Below are 8,599 nucleotides of genomic sequence, written 5' to 3' on the forward strand. Positions count from 1 at the left end.
AACTTGCTCCTGGAACGAATTAAGTTCGTTGTGTGAGGCACCACTGTAAATGTAAAACAGGAACTTTCTCAAAGGATTAAAAGACAACATATGTTAAACTAGAAATAAATGTTAATTTCAGGTAAATTTCTATTTAATAATATTGTCTTACACGTTACTTTTCAATGAAGAAAATGATTTTTAATGATTGATTTAATGTTTAAAAAAAACTTATTTAATAAAACTCTGTTTAAAAACGATTTTTATATATTTTTTTTAATATATAACCGGTTTTTACATTTAAAGAAAAGCTGATTAAAATATTAGAAATTGTATATCAAATTTAATTATTTATTTTATAAAATATTTTGACTTGAAATTATACAAATATGTAAAATATATCAAAAATATATAATATATATCATATTCGAAAATAATGAATGATATGTTTATAAATTATATTAGTTCTAATTTCATTTTGATTAAAATGTTGTATAGATTTATATAGATATTACCATTTTTATTTACTTGATTTCGTATAGTGTATAATTATGATCCAATATAGAATTTTATAACCGGTTTTTAAATGAAAAAATAACGGTTTATATATATGAATTAATTATAGAATATATTAATGAAAAACAAGATAAACATACAACAAAAAAATGAAAATTTTTCTGTAATAATAAATGAAATAAAAAAGATGTTGGAATATGGTAAATTTTCTATATTTTTCACTTTTTTTTCAGAATGAATTTCATTTTTGTTTGATTTATTGTGACAATTTATATGTTTTTTGTGTCTCTGGGCGTAAAGACTTAGGTCGATAGCCCTTTGGTTGCATTGTGACTAATAAATATTATTATTAAGAAAAGTACTAAAAAAATATATTTGGTACATTTTTTTATTGTGACTAAAAAGTTGTACAAATTTGTACACATTTTAGTTTTTTTATATTTAATTGGTTTCGTATACTCAAGAGCATATTTACAAAAATACAATTTATAAAATTTGATAGCCGGTTTTTAAATTAAAAAATAACGTTTTTATATGTTGGAATTTTGGATTTCATAAAAAATGTTAATTTTTAAAATTATTGTTTAAATCATATTTCCTTAAGAAAAGTACTAAAAATAATATATTTTGTTAATTTTGAGTTAAAATGTGCACGCATAGTTGACTTTATAACCGGTATTACTGAATACTATTTTATATTTCAAATATATTGACATTAGGAATGTACTAAAAATATAATAAAAGTTGTACATAGTTTTACGAATTATAGCTTTATTAATGTTATTATTTATTTAAATATTATTAACAGATATTGTACATTGTAAAATTATTCAAAAATAAAATTTTATAACTGAAAGTTATTAGAATTTCCTGAATAGTTGTAGTAGCTTTTTTTCTTAGTTTCCTACAAATTTAAAATTAAAAAAAAATAACATTATTATTCAATACTGAAATTCGATAACCCTAATTCAATTTTTGTATAAACTCTAGTATAAATCTTGTTTTATTTTTCTATTTTCTAATTAAAAAAACTATCTTAAATAATCCTAATTAAACTTGTTATTTATTTTTATACCGTGATTACGTTATACAATTGTATATAACTGAACACAGTACAATTAAATAAAGCACTACTTATTCCATTTCTTCAATATCGTGAAAGTAAATAAATGCTCAGGTTTAGCAACAGAATACTATACAATTAAAGATAATGTTCATGCGAACGAAATGAAATATAAGGAACGAAAACAAAAGTAAAAAAAACAACAATATTAATAAAGACAAAACCACAAGTACAGTTAATAATCACTTCTCTCTTGCATTGCTGTTAATTCATATACAGAAACGTTTTGATTCAATTTGGTGGCTTCCTTTTCAATTGAAACTGCAAACAGAGCGTAAATAAAATATGTTATTGATGCGAGCGTATATAAATATTTTTTTGTGCTGCATTATTTTACATTGTTATTAGGAAGTATGTAAAAATCTCCAATTACACGATGTGCACACGTTCACTAATTTTATGGGAATGATAATAAGCAATTGATAATGAAATGCAGACAAAAGGAGGATTTTAGAAATGAAACAGAATGGAATGAGCTGTGTGATACAGTTATAGTATGAATTTTGTATATGTAAAAAGTAGAAACTATTCTGTTCGTATACATTTTTTTTTCACATTGTTTTTAACTACACACATGGCTAGAAAGCTTTATTTGTATATAGATATCACTGCATCTAAATGTGTATTAAAATTTAATACAAATAAATGGTGCGAGACACTTGGATGTTTTATTATTTATTTTTTTACCTATGTATGAATAATAGTTGTTTACGGTTTGATATGTTTTTTAGAGCAAACTAATTGTGTGATATAATTAAAGGAAATCATTAATTCTATATTATTCAAGTGCAATTGTGTTATTATATTTTTCGTTATTGTATCGAATCAGATCAACGAAACTCATGTTGGACTACTTTCAATTACATAGGCAATGATTACTGAATGAATGTATACTTTATATACATACTTCATCATATTATTACTAATAATGAACAAAAGGTAGTTTAAATTCCATAGATATAGACATGCATTTTTCAACCTATGGGTCGAGTAAAGATAGATGTCATCTTATGTCAATGTGAGAAACTGATCAAATACTTTTAGCAATTGTAGGAAAAATGTTGAGATTATTAAAGAAAAATATTTAATTGTGTTTGGACGAAGGATCGAGGTGATTGGAAGAAATCGTTGGGGTTGCAAAGATGGCGTTTATTAACTACATCTTACATCGCTTACACTACTACACTAGAACTATACACAACTCTAATATTCAACTACTAAACTACTGTCTCACTAATAATTATCCTCCATGCTTAACTCTGGAGCTAAGCTTCCTCGACAAATTCATGGTGTACATTGTTACCACCCTTTACAACCACTGTTGCGCTCAAACAATTTGAAAAGTAAAGAAACTTGAATTTCTTAATATGACCCTCTAAGAAACAATACTTTAAACTCTTTATCATTTCTTGTATTTGTGTTTAGAACTCAATCATTTATTCCTTTTTAAATGTCTTAAACTCCGAAATTTAAATTTGTTCAGGTCTGACATTATCAAGCTATTTATAACATACTAAACAAATTTATAAAATTTTCCTTCTGTTTTCTAAAAAAAATCACTCATCTCAGTTGTTTTGTGGAAATTCGAAAACTGGTTTAATATAAAAGTTGAGATTCGTAAACCTGTTTTGAAAAAGTCGTTTTTTGTACAAACCTTAACATAAATGATCTTTTTTGTTTTGTTGAAAACTTTGATTATATAAGTATATGATAAAAATAAATCCTATTAATTTATTTGAGCCAAATTTTCTACGATTAATTAATAATCCAATTTGTTCTTCCTTTTAGAGTCAAATTTATTAAGAAATTAAACTTTTTTTTAATATTTGTAATCTTTTCAAGGTTTTACTGTACAAATACATATTATAAGATTATTGGTGTAATTGATTCAATTTTATATAGAGTTTGGATTTTTACTCGTAAAGTAAAATACCTCGTATAGTGAAACATTTGAAAATACACAAAATATGTGTAAACAAGTTATAAAAATGATGTAGCATGTGCGCAATCCGGGACTTCTCTTCTCATCGTCTCTCGTTATGTCATTTTTTTTTTAATTCATTTTCTAAATGAAAACCTTAAATTAGCCATGATCCAGTCTTTGTTTCTTATATATTCACTTTCTTATGTATGGAATAATAATGGTGCAAACATGGAATAATAATTATCAATTCGTCTAAATCTAAACTAATTATTATTTATAATAAAAATAACACAATTATCCCTAATATTTAAACAAAAAATATATTAATATAAAGAAATAATGAGTTTATGAGGCAAAATTTATACTTATATTTTTGGTTAATTATTTAATAAAATTTCTATAGTTAATTTCTGTAGTAAAATAATTGTTAAGAAATTCCTACAAACATAGGACATAAAAATGTAAAAGAAAAGTATATATTTCTTTTTTCTCAAATATATATATTTTTTATTCACAAAAAATACTTAATATATTTTAATTTATAATAATTATATTGTTGGAAAGTGGTATAAAACTATTATCAAGGAATGTAAATAATTTGTATTATTCAAATAAGATTTAATATGCATAATTGTTACAATCTTTAGTTTTCATATTTTATTTTTACTTTTCGTTGGTAGTCTTTATAAATAACACCTTGACTCATGTTTATGTAAATGATCATGAATGCAAATGCATTAAACTAGATTATCGCTACAAACAGACGAAGTATTTATAGTTATAGGAAATACTTCATTTAAAGTGGATGAATGTTATACATATATATAATATAAGCATTCCAAATGAATGTATAAAAAATATTTCTTGATTTATCATTCCTAGTTCAATAGTGATATTTAAGTTATTAAGTTATTAATAAAATAAGTTAAAAAAAATACAGAAAGAAAGATAACAAAAAATAACTGTTACAAAAGGCCAGGACCGCAGCAATGAAATTATTCTCCTAAGGTCCAATATCTTCCACTTAATCACGAAGAAGGAGGATGGAAGATGTTTTGTTTGAAGTATTCTAAGGACGACAGTACTGAGCACAGGTTTGGGTCAGGATGAAACATATGTAACAGATGTCCTACTGACTAAAGATGAAGACGAGCGGAGCCTGCAGAGAGCCTACGATGGTAGTGGCAGTGGAGGCCAGCACTGACGGAAGTAAGTAAACCAAGGGAAGTGCCAGGCAGACAAAGGAAATCAACATCGCAGAGGTGTACATAAAAGGGTCCAATATCTAATCAAAGGGGCCAAATATGTTCATTGCAACCCTTCTCTAAAAGATACTGTTACATATTATTAGCTTCATTGGAACGTAGGGGTTTGATGCGCCTGGGGTCGGCCCCTTTGGTACAACGCTCCAATAGGGTTTATAGCCCAATTTATTAATAACTGTTTAGCATTATAAATTTTTAATTCTACTTTTCGAATAATTGTGTAAATTAATTTATTGTAAATAAATTATTACTACAGGAAAGATTACCTTCACCCATCTAAATAAAATCTTCTATTTTTTAAAATGTGATTTTTTTTCCTTTGAAAACAAAGTTTTGCTTAACGTAACAATTTCGAGGATACATTTATAGTAATTTTTAAATATTAAAATTTACTATAATATTGGACGAAAATTGTTGATTAAATAAATACGTTTTAATTTTTTATTCCTTTATTTATGATTGATTCAATAAATAGTATTAATATTTATTCAAAACTAATAATTAATTATGTACATTAAAAATCAACATTTATTAGTATTACATTAATTATACATTTTAATAGATTTCACGGTTTAGACGTATAAATTTATATATGCAAATTCACTACAAAGCCATGTAAATATTGTAGAAATAAAACAAAGTATAATTAATTATTATTTATTAAAAAAATAATTGTGATTAATTTAATATTTGATGAATAAATATTATGAATATATTATAGACGCAAATAATATTCATCAAGAATATTAATTAAAATATGTTTACGTGAATAAATAATCTGGAAACTCGAAAAGAAATCTTTACTGAAATTATTAAAGCTGCAAACATACTTTGTTTGACATATGACATAATTGACAGTCATGAGTACCAAACTACTAAGTACATATTAAAGGATTCGCATACAAATATACGTGGTCCATTGAGGCACTTATCATGTGAGTTTCCAAACCAATGTACTTTTCTATAGTGTTTTTTATATATCATATTTTTTTGATGCCCTTCATTTACAATTTACCTGGATGTCGCAACAGTGACAAATCAACCATTATGGTAATGAGGCAAGTGTCTAGAGGCCTTGGGTGCTCCTAAGAAAAGACATTTTTTTTATATCTTCATTTTTATTACCATTAAATATATTAATTTTAAACTATAAACTAGATCAAAGCATTACTAAGCTGTACAACTATAAAGAAATATGGTGGATCGCTCGGTAAAAAGGTTGAGAAACGCTGGATTAAAATATATCTAAGGAACTTGTATTTTATTTGATACTTGACGTTAAATATCGTAGTGTAGTAATTGACACAAATCGAAGTGGTGCAAAGAAAGTTTATCCAGTATTTAGCCGTGTGTAGGAAAAGGAGAGAGAAAAAAAAGAATATAATGCACTAGAATGCTATTTCTCACATATTATATATTAAGAATAGCGGAAGAAAGTCATAGATCCTGAGAAAACGAAGATGAGTTCAGATTGAGTGTCACGATTCTTGGTCCATCGTATTGAACGCCGAAGGAAACTCGAATGATAAATAATTGGTAAACGAAGCCGTGTGTCGTCGATGGAATACGTTAATTGCTTAATTTTATTGTGCACATGGGAGATGCTCGCAAATGGTAGTAATGGTAAACAGAATGTGTTAATGGCGATGCGCTCGGTAAGCCGTTTTCGATAACATGAATTTTATTTAATAATTTTCTCAATTAGCTCAGCTTTCTTTGCTTTTGCTCGAGGCATTCCTACTATATATATGTATCTGAGTATGGCTAAGTATGTTTGTGAGTGTTTGTTGGAGATGAAACGAAAGATGTGGTAATTATAAAATCTACACGCGTGTGGCTTGTGTGTAAATCAAGACGCACGTCAGCCGTGTAACATAAAGGATCCCACAGACCAACGCGATAAAGCTGCTACAAAAAGCTAGTCTTGACCTAAGTATGTTGCGACATACTTGAGCTAAATATCACTTAAATCGGATAAATAAATGCTCAGAAATCTACTATACTACATGTAGTCAACGCTCAATTAACGTACTCAATTAATGAGGAATTTCTATTTAATAGCAGAAATTTACTATACACACGTGTCTCTTTGTCCACACGAACGTACATTTATCCATCTCATTCCGGAATTATCTACAGACACAGCACAATTGTGTCAACATTGCACGTTCATATGGTTTCCAAGGATGGACCAGTAACGTAATTTTAGTTACCAAAATCTAATCTAATATGTGCTTGTTTTGATGTACCAGGTTTAGTTTTATAATCGAAATAGTCATTCTGAGGTCTCTTTCTATTTGAAGTTTGTTTATATTTAGATATTAAAGCAGCCACAGCAGAAAATACAATTTTGCAAAGGTAAGAAGTGGGGAAAAGTAAAGTTACAAGCACTTTTGAATAAATTCCCATGTATTGGATTACTCTCATCTATATTATTATCTTATATAATACAGGGGGCGCAAAGATTGAGAACCGCTGTTATAGCAACAGATTTTCCTCTAATTTGACTGGTCCAATTCAGGCAACTCTTTGTGGTTTAAACTGGGAAATTTATTATAAAAAATTGGAAATACTTCAACGAATTATATATTTATTATTGAAACGATTATAGTAAATTTTAATTATAACAAGAGAACTTTAAATGTCCTCACAACTATAAATACTAATAAACTACATTACAACTAGGGCAAATATTGTGGTTACCTTATGCTAAAAAAGCTCTGAAAATCGAATGGTCCAACCTAGGCTACGGTACAAAAAAATTACATTACGTTCATTAGATCATATATTCTCAATTAAATGTATATATTTCAGATTTTTGGTGTTCTAACGAACGTACTAGATGTTCGCACAAACGTACTCGATGTACACAATACAGGTATCATATTTACAAATACATGTTTCAATTTTATTATTTTAAGACTAATAATATTAGAGTTGTATTTTCTAAAACAAGTTATAAAAGCAAATATATATATTATTACAAATCAGATAAGAATATTTCATGGTTAAGTATGACTAATATGATTATACGTTCATATTAGTACATTCATTTAAATAATAATGTACGTATCATCGAACGTTTTTTTTTAAATGTAACTTTTGTTTGCTTAAAATTTTGGTGCTGGTGTGTGGGATCCTTTAAATGTATGTTAATTCCGGTGGATAGCTGCAGGGTTTGACGGGTTCTGAAGACGCCCTCCGTTTCCTTCCTCGGTTGATAATTACCGTCCATTATCGCCGCCCGAGTGTATTGTAATTTGGTGAAATTTATGGCGCCCACAGCGCACTAACTCACATGGAAATCCAAGAGGAAACCAAGCTCGGGCTGAGCAAGAAAACACACACACAGGCCAGGTCCAAAGGAATTCTTACGGTTACGGGTGATGATTGTGATTATGGTATTCAAATTTATTGGACTCGGCCGCATTATGATTATCATTATTTAGGTTCGCGTGAATGGGGCCGTTAATCATCCTGGTTGGCACGGCTGACCGGACGATCCGATTTGCTGGTGGTCTTATAGAAGACAATCAAAGAGATTCAATGATCATCAACTCATACTTGAACTTGAGTTATGATCTAATTACAATTCAAATAAAAAAAAAGATTATTCAGATTATTTTCTATAGACTTCTTTTAGTTACAAATTATTATTGTTTATATCAACTTTTGAATTTAAATTAAGTTACAAAATTAAAATAAATTTAGGTTAGAATTTATTATGTTAGCTTACATACATATTATAGGGTGTGATACAAAAAAAAAATGCAGACTGTTATGGGCTTCAGC

Source organism: Nicrophorus vespilloides, unplaced genomic scaffold (assembly GCF_001412225.1).
Source record: "Nicrophorus vespilloides isolate i.1.1-1 unplaced genomic scaffold, Nicve_v1.0, whole genome shotgun sequence".
Taxonomy (NCBI): Eukaryota; Metazoa; Arthropoda; class Insecta; order Coleoptera; family Silphidae; genus Nicrophorus; species Nicrophorus vespilloides.